The sequence below is a fragment of the Taudactylus pleione genome, unplaced genomic scaffold (assembly GCF_031769625.1).
Source record: "Taudactylus pleione unplaced genomic scaffold, aTauple2 ptg000473l, whole genome shotgun sequence".
Classification (NCBI taxonomy): domain Eukaryota; kingdom Metazoa; phylum Chordata; class Amphibia; order Anura; family Myobatrachidae; genus Taudactylus; species Taudactylus pleione.
The window spans coordinates 6,144,268-6,161,217 of record NW_028284875.1 but is presented as its reverse complement, the minus strand read 5'-3'; the positions used below and the strand labels follow the sequence as shown (position 1 = coordinate 6,161,217).

Sequence of the window (16,950 nt, the reverse complement as noted above, 5' to 3'; positions counted from 1 at the left end):
GGAAGCAGATGATAATCATTAACTGATGACATTAGAAAAAAAATTACATTTGCTCCAGGTGATGCTTGAACTCACAACCTCAGCATTGCTCAACAGATACTGTCTTATAAGTCCTGCGCACAGACCGATTGCGCCACAGGAGCACATGGTCAAAGCACATTATTTTTAGTTGAGTGATTTTAGCATCGAGTTGACTAAGTAAATTAACTTGGTTTATTAATTTTAAATTAGTTACTTTTTAAATCCACTAAACTACTGCACCCAATTCTAAAGTACCTAATAAAAGTAATATTCTAATCATAAGGTAATCAATTATATTGTGCATTTGTGTTATTGCCCAGTTTTATGTATCCATAGGTGTATATTGCAATGAATTCATGCCATTGTTGTACAGTTCAATATTATCAAAATTGTAAAATAATTAGAGTTTATTTATCTTAAATAATATTTGGTATAGATATATGAAACTTTAATGTTGCATAGGGAAAATATACACTATATTACCAAAAAGTGCAGTATCTTTAAATAAAAATAAGTTAAATCTCACTTGTGCTCTATATTTAAAGGTAAACATTGTTTTTTTGGTCTGTAGCACCTAAATTGTCAGTAAAGTCAGTGTCCAAAGAAATATAAAATGCAGAAAATTACCCTTTTGATGACAAGGATGAAAGGACTTCAAGAAACCCATCAGCAATTGCAATAGACATTGTTATTTTGTAGCCACTCTGATATTAAATTGCAATTAAAACTTAATAGGTATGTTTTGGTATATATGGATTTTCTGCAATACCATTAAGACAGTCACCTGCATTGAAAAAAAGCATAACTTCTAGAATGAGTATGAGCAACAAAGGAACATGCATCCTAGATGGGACTTGAAGCCACTGTCCCAGGTGATAGTAAACTTTTCAGGAAACTAATCCACAATGTCATTAGGATAAATGTCTGCTTTTAGATACTGGGCCATAATTTTGCAAACTGAACAGTTCCAGATTGTTAAGCAGATTAAAGTATCTGGTGGAGCCATTTGTGCAGTATGAAGCAAGAATAAAAGGAACATCTCCAAAATTATTTTAATGAAATGTTGCGATATAGGAAAGCCGTTTATTTGTGTTCTTTGCTTTACAAATCCCAGCATGAAATGTGATTGTACTATCCAGACCTAATAGTGTGGACCCTCATGTTACATTGCAGCAAAACAGATTGATGCAACTCTTTTACCAATAAAGAGGTAGTCTTTTGCATTCCATTTTGTTGACTAACTAAAGTAATGTTTACAGTGCATATGAACCAAAGCAGCTGTGTGTACTGGTACCTTAAAAACAGTCATGTTTGTGTTTTTTTTCTGCCTTCATATCAGGATGTTCAGGAAGCAGATGATAATCATTAACTGATGACATTAGAAAAAAAATTACATTTGCTCCAGGTGATGCTTGAACTCACAACCTCAGCATTGCTCAACAGATACTGTCTTATAAGTCCTGCGCACAGACCGATTGCGCCACAGGAGCACATGGTCAAAGCGCATTATTTTTAGTTGAGTGATTTTAGCATCGAGTTGACTAAGTAAATTAACTTGGTTTATTAATTTTAAATTAGTTACTTTTTAAATCCACTAAACTACTGCACCCAATTCTAAAGTACCTAATAAAAGTAATATTCTAATCATAAGGTAATCAATTATATTGTGCATTTGTGTTATTGCCCAGTTTTATGTATCCATAGGTTTATATTGCAATGAATTCATGCCATTGTTGTACAGTTCAATATTATCAAAATTGTAAAATAATTAGAGTTTATTTATCTTAAATAATATTTGGTATAGATATATGAAACTTTAATGTTGCATAGGGAAAATATACACTATATTACCAAAAAGTGCAGTATCTTTAATTAAAAATAAGTTAAATCTCACTTGTGCTCTATATTTAAAGGTAAACATTGTTTTTTTGGTCTGTAGCACCTAAATTGTCAGTAAAGTCAGTGTACAAAGAAATATAAAAAGCAGAAAATTACCCTTTTGATGACAAGGATGAAAGGACTTCAAGAAACCCATCAGCAATTGCAATAGACATTGTTATTTTGTAGCCACTCTGATATTAAATTGCAATTAAAACTTAATAGGTATGTTTTGGTATATATGGATTTTCTGCAATACCATTAAGACAGTCACCTGCATTGAAAAAAAGCATAACTTCTAGAATGAGTATGAGCAACAAAGGAACATGCATCCTAGAAGGGACTTGAAGCCACTGTCCCAAGTGATAGTAAACTTTTCTGGAAACTAATCCACAATGTCATTAGGATAAATGTCTGCTTTTAGATACTGGGCCATAATTTTGCAAGCTGAACAGTTCCAGATTGTTAAGCAGATTAAAGTTTCTGGTGGAGCCATTTGTGCAGTATGAAGCAAGAATGAAAGGAACATCTCCAATATTATTTTAATGAAATAAAGCCTATCACCCCAGATGGGACTTGAACCCACAATCCATTAGGCCACTGGGGCTTAGTAACATCTTTGAGTGAAACTGATTTTTTCATTAGTATAATCATTAATTGTTGCGATATAGGAAAGCCGTTTATTTGTGTTCTTTGCTTTACAAATCCCAGCATGAAATGTGATTGTACTATCCAGACCTAATAGTGTGGACCCTCATGTTACATTGCAGCAAAACAGATTGATGCAACTCTTTTACCAATAAAGAGGTAGTCTTTTGCATTCCATTTTGTTGACTAACTAAAGTAATGTTTACAGTGCATATGAATCAAAGCAGCTGTACTTAAAAACAGTCATGTTTGTGTTTTTTTTCTGCCTTCATATCAGGATGTTCAGGAAGCAGATGATAATCATTAACTGATGACATTAGAAAAAAAATTACATTTGCTCCAGGTGATGCTTGAACTCACAACCTCAGCATTGCTCAACAGATACTGTCTTATAAGTCCTGCGCACAGACCGATTGTGCCACAGGAGCACATGGTCATGCGCAATATTTTTAGTTGAGTGATTTTAGCATCGAGTTGACTAAGTAAATTAACTTGGTTTATTAATTTTAAATTAGTTACTTTTTAAATCCACTAAACTACTGCACCCAATACTAAAGTACCTAATAAAAGTAATATTCTAATCATAAGGTAATCAATTATATTGTGCATTTGTGTTATTGCCCAGTTTTATGTTTCCATAGGTGTATATTGCAATGAATTCATGCCATTGTTGTACAGTTCAATATTATCAAAATTGTAAAATAATTCCTGTTTATTTATCTTAAATAATATTTGGTATAGATATATGTAACTTTAATGTTGCATAGGGAAAATATACACTATATTACCAAAAATGCAGTATCTTTAAATAAAAAAAAGTTGAATCTCACTTGTGCTCTATATTTAAAGGTAAACATTGTTTTTTTGGTCTGTAGCACCTAAATTGTCAGTAAAGTCAGTGTCCAAAGAAATATAAAAAGCAGAAAATTACCCTTTTGATGACAAGGATGAAAGGACTTCAAGAAACCCATCAGCAATTGCAATAGACATTGTTATTTTGTAGCCACTCTGATATTAAATTGCAATTAAAACTTAATAGGTATGTTTTGGTATATATGGATTTTCTGCAATACCATTAAGACAGTCACCTGCATTGAAAAAAAGCATAACTTCTAGAATGAGTATGAGCAACAAAGGAACATGCATCCTAGATGGGACTTGAAGCCACTGTCCCAGGTGATAGTAAACTTTTCAGGAAACGAATCCACAATGTCATTAGGATAAATGTCTGCTTTTAGATACTGGGCCATAATTTTGCAAACTGAACAGTTCCAGATTGTTAAGCAGATTAAAGTATCTGGTGGAGCCATTTGTGCAGTATGAAGCAAGAATAAAAGGAACATCTCCAAAATTATTTTAATGAAATAAAGCCTATCTCCCCAGATGGGACTTGAACCCACAATCCCTGGCTTAGGAGGCCAGTGTCTTATCCATTAGGCAACTGGGGCTTAGTAACATCGTTCAGTGAAACTGATTTTTTCATTAGTTTAATCATTAATTGTTGCGATATAGGAAAGCCGTTTATTTGTGTTCTTTGCTTTACAAATCCCAGCATGAAATGTGATTGTACTATCCAGACCTAATAGTGTGGACCCTCATGTTACATTGCAGCAAAACAGATTGATGCAACTCTTTTACCAATAAAGAGGTAGTCTTTTGCATTCCATTTTGTTGACTAACTAAAGTAATGTTTACAGTGCATATGAACCAAAGCAGCTGTGTGTACTGGTACTTAAAAACAGTCATGTTTGTGTTTTTTTTCTGCCTTCATATCAGGATGTTCAGGAAGCAGATGATAATCATTAACTGATGACATTAGAAAAAAAATTACATTTGCTCCAGGTGATGCTTGAACTCACAACCTCAGCATTGCTCAACAGATACTATCTTATAAGTCCTGCGCACAGACCGATTGCGCCACAGGAGCACATGGTCAAAGCGCATTATTTTTAGTTGAGTGATTTTAGCATCGAGTTGACTAAGTAAATTAACTTGGTTTATTAATTTTAAATTAGTTACTTTTTAAATCCACTAAACTACTGCACCCAATGCTAAAGTACCTAATAAAAGTAATATTCTAATCATAAGGTAATCAATTATATTGTGCATTTGTGTTATTGCCCAGTTTTATGTATCCATAGGTGTATATTGCAATGAATTCATGCCATTGTTGTACAGTTCAATATTATCAAAATTGTAAAATAATTCCTGTTTATTTATCTTAAATAAAATTTGGTATAGATATATGAAACTTTAATGTTGCATATGGAAAATATACACTATACTACCAAAAATGCAGTATCTTTAAATAAAAATAAGTTAAATCTCACTTGTGCTCTATATTTAAAGGTAAACATTGTTTTTTTGGTCTGTAGCACCTAAATTGTCAGTAAAGTCAGTGTACAAAGAAATATAAAAAGCAGAAAATTACCCTTTTGATGACAAGGATGAAAGGACTTCAAGAAACCCATCAGCAATTGCAATAGACATTGTTATTTTGTAGCCACTCTGATATTAAATTGCAATTAAAACTTAATAGGTATGTTTTGGTATATATGGATTTTCTGCAATACCATTAAGACAGTCACCTGCATTGAAAAAAAGCATAACTTCTAGAATGAGTATGAGCAACAAAGGAACATGCATCCTAGATGGGACTTGAAGCCACTGTCCCAGGTGATAGTAAACTTTTCAGGAAACTAATCCACAATGTCATTAGGATAAATGTCTGCTTTTAGATACTGGGCCATAATTTTGCAAGCTGAACAGTTCCAGATTGTTAAACAGATTAAAGTTTCTGGTGGAGCCGTTTGTGCAGTATGAAGCAAGAATAAAAGGAACATCTCAAAATTTTTTTAATGAAATAAAGCCTATCTCCCCAGATGGGACTTGAACCCACAATCCCTGGCTTAGGAGGCCAGTGCCTTATCCATTAGGCCACTGGGGCTTAGTAACATCTTTGAGTGAAACTGATTTTTTCATTAGTATAATCATTAATTGTTGCGATATAGGAAATCCGTTTATTTGTGTTCTTTGCTTTACAAATCCCTGCATGAAATGTGATTGTACTATCCAGACCTAATAGTGTGGACCCTCATGTTACATTGCAGCGAAACAGATTGATGCAACTCTTTTACCAATAAAGAGGTAGTCTTTTGCATTCCATTTTGTTGACTAACTAAAGTAATGTTTACAGTGCATATGAACCAAAGCAGCTGTGTGTACTGGTACCTTAAAAACAGTCATGTTTGTGTTTTTTTTCTGCCTTCATATCAGGATGTTCAGGAAGCAGATGATAATCATTAACTGTTGACATTAGAAAAAAAATTACATTTGCTCCAGGTGAGGCTTGAACTCACAACCTCAGCATTGCTCATCAGATACTGTCTTATAAGTCCTGCGCACAGACCGATTGCGCCACAGGGGCACATGGTCAAAGCGCATTATTTTTAGTTGAGTGATTTTAGCATCGAGTTGACTAAGTAAATTAACTTGGTTTATTAATTTTAAATTAGTTACTTTTTAAATCCACTAAACTACTGCACCCAATACTAAAGTACCTAATAAAAGTAATATTCTAATCATAAGGTAATCAATTATATTGTGCATTTGTGTTATTGCCCAGTTTTATGTATCCATAGGTGTATATTGCAATGAATTCATGCCATTGTTGTACAGTTCAATATTATCAAAATTGTAAAATAATTCCTGTTTATTTATCTTAAATAATATTTGGTATAGATATATGTAACTTTAATGTTGCATAGGGAAAATATACACTATACTACCAAAAATGCAGTATCTTTAAATAAAAATAAGTTAAATCTCACTTGTGCTCTATATTTAAAGGTAAACATTGTTTTTTTGGTCTGTAGCACCTAAATTGTCAGTAAAGTCAGTGTCCAAAGAAATATAAAATGCAGAAAATTACCCTTTTGATGACAAGGATGAAAGGACTTCATGAAACCCATCAGCAATTGCAATAGACATTGTTATTTTGTAGCCACTCTGATATTAAATTGCAATTAAAACTTAATAGGTATGTTTTGGTATATATGGATTTTCTGCAATACCATTAAGACAGTCACCTGCATTGAAAAAAAGCATAACTTCTAGAATGAGTATGAGCAACAAAGGAACATGCATCCTAGATGGGACTTGAAGCCACTGTCCCAGGTGATAGTAAACTTTTCAGGAAACTAATCTACAATGTCATTAGGATAAATGTCTGCTTTTAGATACTGGGCCATAATTTTGCAAGCTGAACAGTTCCAGATTGTTAAGCAGATTAAAGTTTCTGGTGGAGCCATTTGTGCAGTATGAAGCAAGAATAAAAGGAACATCTCCAAAATTATTTTAATGAAATAAAGCCTATCTCCCCAGATGGGACTTGAACCCACAATCCCTGGCTTATGAGGCCAGTGTCTTATCCATTAGGCAACTGGGGCTTAGTAACATCGTTGAGTGAAACTGATTTTTTCATTAGTTTAATCATTAATTGTTGCGATATAGGAAAGCCGTTTATTTGTGTTCTTTGCTTTACAAATCCCAGCATGAAATGTGATTGTACTATCCAGACCTAATAGTGTGGACCCTCATGTTACATTGCAGCAAAACAGATTGATGCAACTCTTTTACCAATAAAGAGGTAGTCTTTTGCATTCCATTTTGTTGACTAACTAAAGTAATGTTTACAGTGCATATGAACCAAAGCAGCTGTGTGTACTGGTACTTAAAAACAGTCATGTTTGTGTTTTTTTTCTGCCTTCATATCAGGATGTTCAGGAAGCAGATGATAATCATTAACTGATGACATTAGAAAAAAAATTACATTTTCTCCAGGTGATGCTTGAACTCACAACCTCAGCATTGCTCAACAGATACTGTCTTATAAGTCCTGCGCACAGACCGATTGCGCCACAGGAGCACATGGTCAAAGCACATTATTTTTAGTTGAGTGATTTTAGCATCGAGTTGACTAAGTAAATTAACTTGGTTTATTAATTTTAAATTAGTTACTTTTTAAATCCACTAAACTACTGCACCCAATGCTAAAGTACCTAATAAAAGTAATATTCTAATCATAAGGTAATCAATTATATTGTGCATTTGTGTTATTGCCCAGTTTTATGTATCCATAATTGTATATTGCAATGAATTCATGCCATTGTTGTACAGTTCAATAATATCAAAATTGTAAAATAATTCCTGTTTATTTATCTTAAATAATATTTGGTATAGATATATGAAACTTTAATATTGCATAGGGAAAATATACACTATATTACCAAAAATGCAGTATCTTTAAATAAAAATAAGTTAAATCTCACTTGTGCTCTATATTTAAAGGTAAACATTGTTTTTTTGGTCTGTAGCACCTAAATTGTCAGTAAAGTCAGTGTCCAAAGAAATATAAAAAGCAGAAAATTACCCTTTTGATGACAAGGATGAAAGGACTTCAAGAAACCCATCAGCAATTGCAATAGACATTGTTATTTTGTAGCCACTCTGATATTAAATTGCAATTAAAACTTAATAGGTATGTTTTGGTATATATGGATTTTCTGCAATACCATTAAGACAGTCACCTGAATTGAAAAAAAGCATAACTTCTAGAATGAGAATGAGCAACAAAGGAACATGCATCCTAGATGGGCCTTGAAGCCACTATCCCAGGTGATAGTAAACTTTTCAGAAAACTAATCCACAATGTCATTAGGATAAATGTCTGCTTTTAGATACTGGGCCATAATTTTGCAAGCTGAACAGTTCCGGATTGATAAGCAGATAAAAGTTTCTGGTGGAGCCATTTGTGCAGTATGAAGCAAGAATAAAAGGAACATCTCCAAAATTATTTTAATGAAATAAAGCCTATCACCCCAGATGGGACTTGAACCCACAATCCCTGGCTTAGGAGGCCAGTGCCTTATCCATTAGGCCACTGGGGCTTAGTAACATCTTTGAGTGAAACTGATTTTTTCATTAGTATAATCATTAATTGTTGCGATATAGGAAAGCCGTTTATTTGTGTTCTTTGCTTTACAAATCCCAGCATGAAATGTGATTGTACTATCCAGACCTAATAGTGTGGACCCTCATGTTACATTGCAGCAAAACAGATTGATGCAACTCTTTTACCAATAAAGAGGTAGTCTTTTGCATTCCATTTTGTTGACTAACTAAAGTAATGTTTACAGTGCATATGAACCAAAGCAGCTGTGTGTACTGGTACCTTAAAAACAGTCATGTTTGTGTTTTTTTTCTGCCTTCATATCAGGATGTTCAGGAAGCAGATGATAATCATTAACTGTTGACATTAGAAAAAAAATTACATTTGCTCCAGGTGAGGCTTGAACTCACAACTTCAGCATTGCTCATCAGATACTGTCTTATAAGTCCTGCGCACAGACCGATTGCGCCACAGGAGCACATGGTCAAAGCGCATTATTTTTAGTTGAGTGATTTTAGCATCGAGTTGACTAAGTAAATTAACTTGGTTTATTAATTTTAAATTAGTTACTTTTTAAATCCACTAAACTACTGCACACAATTCTAAAGTACCTAATAAAAGTAATATGCTAATCATAAGGTAATCAATTATATTGTGCATTTGTGTTATTGCCCAGTTTTATGTATCCATAGGTGTATATTGCAATGAATTCATGCCATTGTTGTACAGTTCAATATTATCAAAATTGTAAAATAATTCCTGTTTATTTATCTTAAATAATATTTGGTATAGATATATGTAACTTTAATGTTGCATAGGGAAAATATACACTATATTACCAAAAATGCAGTATCTTTAAATAAAAATAAGTTAAATCTCACTTGTGCTCTATATTTAAAGGTAAACATTGTTTTTTTGGTCTGTAGCACCTAAATTGTCAGTAAAGTCAGTGTCCAAAGAAATATAAAATGCAGAAAATTACCCTTTTGATGACAAGGATGAAAGGACTTCAAGAAACCCATCAGCAATTGCAATATACATTGTTATTTTGTAGCCACTCTGATATTAAATTGCAATTAAAACTTAATAGGTATGTTTTGGTATATATATATGGATTTTCTGCAATACCATTAAGACAGTCACCTGCATTGAAAAAAAGCATAACTTCTAGAATGAGTATGAGCAACAAAGGAACATGCATCCTAGATGGGACTTGAAGCCACTGTCCCAGGTGATAGTAAACTTTTCAGGAAACGAATCCACAATGTCATTAGGATAAATGTCTGCTTTTAGATACAGGGCCATAATTTTGCAAACTGAACAGTTCCAGATTGTTAAGCAGATTAAAGTATCTGGTGGAGCCATTTGTGCAGTATGAAGCAAGAATAAAAGGAACATCTCCAAAATTATTTTAATGAAATGTTGCGATATAGGAAAGCCGTTTATTTGTGTTCTTTGCTTTACAAATCCCAGCATGAAATGTGATTGTACTATCCAGACCTAATAGTGTGGACCCTCATGTTACATTGCAGCAAAACAGATTGATGCAACTCTTTTACCAATAAAGAGGTAGTCTTTTGCATTCCATTTTGTTGACTAACTAAAGTAATGTTTACAGTGCATATGAACCAAAGCAGCTGTGTGTACTAGTACTTAAAAACAGTCATGTTTGTGTTTTTTTTCTGCCTTCATATCAGGATGTTCAGGAAGCAGATGATAATCATTAACTGATGACATTAGAAAAAAAATTACATTTGCTCCAGGTGATGCTTGAACTCACAACCTCAGCATTGCTCAACAGATACTGTCTTATAAGTCCTGCGCACAGACCGATTGCGCCACAGGAGCACATGGTCAAAGCGCATTATTTTTAGTTGAGTGATTTTAGCATCGAGTTGACTAAGTAAATTAACTTGGTTTATTAATTTTAAATTAGTTACTTTTTAAATCCACTAAGCTACTGCACCCAATTCTAAAGTACCTAATAAAAGTAATATTCTAATCATAAGGTAATCAATTATATTGTGCATTTGTGTTATTGCCCAGTTTTATGTATCCATAGGTGTATATTGCAATGAATTCATGCCATTGTTGTACAGTTCAATATTATCAAAATTGTAAAATAATTCCTGTTTATTTATCTTAAATAATATTTGGTATAGATATATGTAACTTTAATGTTGCATAGGGAAAATATACACTATACTACCAAAAATGCAGTATCTTTAAATAAAAATAAGTTAAATCTCACTTGTGCTCTATATTTAAAGGTAAACATTGTTTTTTTGGTCTGTAGCACCTAAATTGTCAGTAAAGTCAGTGTCCAAAGAAATATAAAATGCAGAAAATTACCCTTTTGATGACAAGGATGAAAGGACTTCATGAAACCCATCAGCAATTGCAATAGACATTGTTATTTTGTAGCCACTCTGATATTAAATTGCAATTAAAACTTAATAGGTATGTTTTGGTATATATGGATTTTCTGCAATACCATTAAGACAGTCACCTGCATTGAAAAAAAGCATAACTTCTAGAATGAGTATGAGCAACAAAGGAACATGCATCCTAGATGGGACTTGAAGCCACTGTCCCAGGTGATAGTAAACTTTTCAGGAAACTAATCTACAATGTCATTAGGATAAATGTCTGCTTTTAGATACTGGGCCATAATTTTGCAAGCTGAACAGTTCCAGATTGTTAAGCAGATTAAAGTTTCTGGTGGAGCCATTTGTGCAGTATGAAGCAAGAATAAAAGGAACATCTCCAAAATTATTTTAATGAAATAAAGCCTATCTCCCCAGATGGGACTTGAACCCACAATCCCTGGCTTATGAGGCCAGTGTCTTATCCATTAGGCAACTGGGGCTTAGTAACATCGTTGAGTGAAACTGATTTTTTCATTAGTTTAATCATTAATTGTTGCGATATAGGAAAGCCGTTTATTTGTGTTCTTTGCTTTACAAATCCCAGCATGAAATGTGATTGTACTATCCAGACCTAATAGTGTGGACCCTCATGTTACATTGCAGCAAAACAGATTGATGCAACTCTTTTACCAATAAAGAGGTAGTCTTTTGCATTCCATTTTGTTGACTAACTAAAGTAATGTTTACAGTGCATATGAACCAAAGCAGCTGTGTGTACTGGTACTTAAAAACAGTCATGTTTGTGTTTTTTTTCTGCCTTCATATCAGGATGTTCAGGAAGCAGATGATAATCATTAACTGATGACATTAGAAAAAAAATTACATTTGCTCCAGGTGATGCTTGAACTCACAACCTCAGCATTGCTCAACAGATACTGTCTTATAAGTCCTGCGCACAGACCGATTGTGCCACAGGAGCACATGGTCAAAGCGCAATATTTTTAGTTGAGTGATTTTAGCATCGAGTTGACTAAGTAAATTAACTTGGTTTATTAATTTTAAATTAGTTACTTTTTAAATCCACTAAACTACTGCACCCAATACTAAAGTACCTAATAAAAGTAATATTCTAATCATAAGGTAATCAATTATATTGTGCATTTGTGTTATTGCCCAGTTTTATGTATCCATAGGTGTATATTGCAATGAATTCATGCCATTGTTGTACAGTTCAATATTATCAAAATTGTAAAATAATTAGTGTTTATTTATCTTAAATAATATTTGGTATAGATATATGTAACTTTAATGTTGCATAGGGAAAATATACACTATATTACCAAAAAGTGCAGTATCTTTAATTAAAAATAAGTTAAATCTCACTTGTGCTCTATATTTAAAGGTAAACATTGTTTTTTTGGTCTGTAGCACCTAAATTGTCAGTAAAGTCAGTGTCCAAAGAAATATAAAAAGCAGAAAATTACCCTTTTGATGACAAGGATGAAAGGACTTCAAGAAACCCATCAGCAATTGCAATAGACATTGTTATTTTGTAGCCACTCTGATATTAAATTGCAATTAAAACTTAATAGGTATGTTTTGGTATATATGGATTTTCTGCAATACCATTAAGACAGTCACCTGCATTGAAAAAAAGCATAACTTCTAGAATGAGTATGAGCAACAAAGGAACATGCATCCTAGATGTGACTTGAAGCCACTGTCCCAGGTGATAGTAAACTTTTCAGGAAACTAATCCACAATGTCATTAGGATAAATGTCTGCTTTTAGATACTGGGCCATAATTTTGCAAGCTGAACAGTTCCAGATTGTTAAGCAGATTAAAGTTTCTGGTGGAGCCATTTGTGCAGTATGAAGCAAGAATAAAAGGAACATCTCCAAAATTATTTTAATGAAATAAAGCCTATCTCCCCAGATGGGACTTAAACCCACAATCCCTGGCTTAGGAGGCCAGTGTCTTATCCATTAGGCCACTGGGGCTTAGTAACATCTTTGAGTGAAACTGATTTTTTCATTAGTATAATCATTAATTGTTGCGATATAGGAAAGCTGTTTATTTGTGTTCTTTGCTTTACAAATCCCAGCATGAAATGTGATTGTACTATCCAGACCTAATAGTGTGGACCCTCATGTTACAGTGCAGCAAAACAGATTGATGCAACTCTTTTACCAATAAAGAGGTAGTCTTTTGCATTCCATTTTGTTGACTAACTAAAGTAATGTTTAAAGTGCATATGAACCAAATCAGCTGTGTGTACTGGTACTTAAAAACAGTCATGTTTGTGTTTTTTTTCTGCCTTCATATCAGGATGTTCAGGAAGCAGATGATAATCATTAACTGATGACAATAGAAAAAAAATTACATTTGCTCCAGGTGAGGCTTGAACTCACAACCTCAGCATTGCTCAACAGATACTGTCTTATAAGTCCTGTGCACAGACCGATTGCACCACAGGAGCACATGGTCAAAGCTCTTTATTTTTAGTTGAGTGATTTTAGCATCGAGTTGACTAAGTAAATTAACTTGGTTTATTAATTTTAAATTAGTTACTTTTTAAATCCACTAAAATACTGCACCCAATTCTAAAGTACCTAATAAAAGTAATATTCTAATCATAAGGTAATCAATTATATTGTGCATTTGAGTTATTGCCCAGTTTTATGTATCCATAGGTGTATATTGCAATGAATTCATGCCATTGTTGTACAGTTCAATATTATCAAAATTGTAAAATAATTAGTGTTTATTTATCTTAAATAATATTTGGTATAGATATATGTAACTTTAATGTTGCATAGGGAAAATATACACTATACTACCAAAAATGCAGTATCTTTAAATAAAAATAAGTTAAATCTCACTTGTGCTCTATATTTAAAGGTAAACATTGTTTTTTTGGTCTGTAGCACCTAAATTGTCAGTAAAGTCAGTGTCCAAAGAAATATAAAAAGCAGAAAATTAACCTTTTGATGACAAGGATGAAAGGACTTCAAGAAACCCATCAGCAATTGCGATAGACATTGTTATTTTGTAGCCACTCTGATATTAAATTGCAATTAAAACTTAATAGGTATGTTTTGGTATATATGGATTTTCTGCAATACCATTAAGACAGTCACCTGCATTGAAAAAAAGCATAACTTCTAGAATGAGTATGAGCAACAAAGGAACATGCATCCTAGATGGGACTTGAAGCTACTGTCCCAGGTGATAGTAAACTTTTCAGGAAACTAATCCACAATGTCATTAGGATAAATGTCTGCTTTTAGATACTGGGCCATAATTTTGCAAGTTGAACAATTCCAGATTGTTAAGCAGATTAAAGTTTCTGGTGGAGCCATTTGTGCAGTATGAAGCAAGAATGAAAGGAACATCTCCAATACTATTTTAATGAAATAAAGCCTATCACCCCAGATGGGACTTGAAACCACAATCCATTAGGCCACTGGGGCTTAGTAACATCTTTGAGTGAAACTGATTTTTTCATTAGTATAATCATTAATTGTTGCGATATAGGAAAGCCATTTATTTGTGTTCTTTGCTTTACAAATCCCAGCATGAAATGTGATTGTACTATCCAGACCTAATAGTGTGGACCCTCATGTTACATTGCAGCAAAACAGTTTGATGCAACTCTTTTACCAATAAAGAGGTAGTCTTTTGCATTCCATTTTGTTGACTAACTAAAGTAATGTTTAAAGTGCATATGAACCAAAGCAGCTGTGTGTACTGGTACTTACAAACAGTCATGTTTGTGTTTTTTTTCTGCCTTCATATCAGGATGTTCAGGAAGCAGATGATAATCATTAATCATTTGCTCCAGGTGAGGCTTGAACTCACAACCTCAGCATTGCTCAACAGATACTGTCTTATAAGTCCTGCGCACAGACCGATTGCGCCACAGGAGCACATGGTCAAAGCGCATTATTTTTAGTTGAGTGATTTTAGCATCGAGTTGACTAAGTAAATTAACTTGGTTTATTAATTTTAAATTAGTTACTTTTTAAATCCACTAAACTACTGCACCCAATTCTAAAGTACCTAATATAAGTAATATTCTAATCATAAGGTAATCAATTATATTGTGCATTTGAGTTATTGCCCAGTTTTATGTATCCATAGGTGTATATTGCAATGAATTCATGCCATTGTTGTACAGTTCAATATTATCAAAATTGTAAAATAATTAGTGTTTATTTATCTTAAATAATATTTGGTATAGATATATGTAACTTTAATGTTGCATAGGGAAAATATACACTATACTACCAAAAATGCAGTATCTTTAAATAAAAATAAGTTAAATCTCACTTGTGCTCGATATTTAAAGGTAAACATTGTTTTTTTGGTCTGTAGCACCTAAATTGTCAGTAAAGTCAGTGTCCAAAGAAATATAAAAAGCAGAAAATTAACCTTTTGATGACAAGGATGAAAGGACTTCAAGAAACCCATCAGCAATTGCGATAGACATTGTTATTTTGTAGCCACTCTGATATTAAATTGCAATTAAAACTTAATAGGTATGTTTTGGTATATATGGATTTTCTGCAATACCATTAAGACAGTCACCTGCATTGAAAAAAAGCATAACTTCTAGAATGAGTATGAGCAACAAAGGAACATGCATCCTAGATGGGACTTGAAGCTACTGTCCCAGGTGATAGTAAACTTTTCAGGAAACTAATCCACAATGTCATTAGGATAAATGTCTGCTTTTAGATACTGGGCCATAATTTTGCAAGTTGAACAATTCCAGATTGTTAAGCAGATTAAAGTTTCTGGTGGAGCCATTTGTGCAGTATGAAGCAAGAATGAAAGGAACATCTCCAATACTATTTTAATGAAATAAAGCCTATCACCCCAGATGGGACTTGAAACCACAATCCATTAGGCCACTGGGGCTTAGTAACATCTTTGAGTGAAACTGATTTTTTCATTAGTATAATCATTAATTGTTGCGATATAGGAAAGCCATTTATTTGTGTTCTTTGCTTTACAAATCCCAGCATGAAATGTGATTGTACTATCCAGACCTAATAGTGTGGACCCTCATGTTACATTGCAGCAACACAGATTGATGCAACTCTTTTACCAATAAAGAGGAAGTCTTTTGCATTCCATTTTGTTGACTAACTAAAGTAATGTTTAAAGTGCATATGAACCAAATCAGCTGTGTGTACTGGTACTTAAAAACAGTCATGTTTGTGTTTTTTTTCTGCCTTCATATCAGGATGTTCAGGAAGCAGATGATAATCATTAACTGATGACAATAGAAAAAAAATTACATTTGCTCCAGGTGAGGCTTGAACTCACAACCTCAGCATTGCTCAACAGATACTGTTTTATAAGTCCTGTGCACAGACCGATTGCACCACAGGAGCACATGGTCAAAGCTCATTATTTTTAGTTGAGTGATTTTAGCATCGAGTTGACTAAGTAAATTAGCTTGGTTTATTAATTTTAAATTAGTTACTTTTTAAATCCACTAAACTACTGCACCCAATACTAAAGTACCTAATAAAAGTAATATTCTAATCATAAGGTAATCAATTATATTGTGCATTTGAGTTATTGCCCAGTTTTATGTATCCATAGGTGTATATTGCAATGAATTCATGCCATTGTTGTACAGTTCAATATTATCAAAATTGTAAAATAATTAGTGTTTATTTATCTTAAATAATATTTGGTATAGATATATGTAACTTTAATGTTGCATAGGGAAATATACACTATACTACCAAAAATGCAGTATCTTTAAATAAAAATAAGTTAAATCTCACTTGTGCTCTATATTTAAAGGTAAACATTGTTTTTTTGGTCTGTAGCACCTAAATTGTCAGTAAAGTCAGTGTCCAAAGAAATATAAAAAGCAGAAAATTAACCTTTTGATGACAAGGATGAAAGGACTTCAAGAAACCCATCAGCAATTGCGATAGACATTGTTATTTTGTAGCCACTCTGATATTAAATTGCAATTAAAACTTAATAGGTATGTTTTGGTATATATGGATTTTCTGCAATACCATTAAGACAGTCACCTGCATTGAAAAAAAGCATAA

General features: G+C 33.1%; 2 non-coding genes across 2 annotated transcripts; both read right to left on the bottom strand.

The window, feature by feature from the left end:
• Positions 1-5,421: 5,421 nt before the first annotated feature.
• TRNAR-CCU (transfer RNA arginine (anticodon CCU)) lies at positions 5,422-5,494 on the bottom strand. The gene has a single exon. It is a non-coding gene; the product is annotated as a tRNA-Arg (tRNA).
• A 2,928-nt stretch (positions 5,495-8,422) lies between these two features.
• Positions 8,423-8,495, bottom strand: TRNAR-CCU (transfer RNA arginine (anticodon CCU)). Its single transcript has one exon. It is a non-coding gene; the product is annotated as a tRNA-Arg (tRNA).
• Between the last annotated feature and the right edge of the window lie 8,455 nt (positions 8,496-16,950).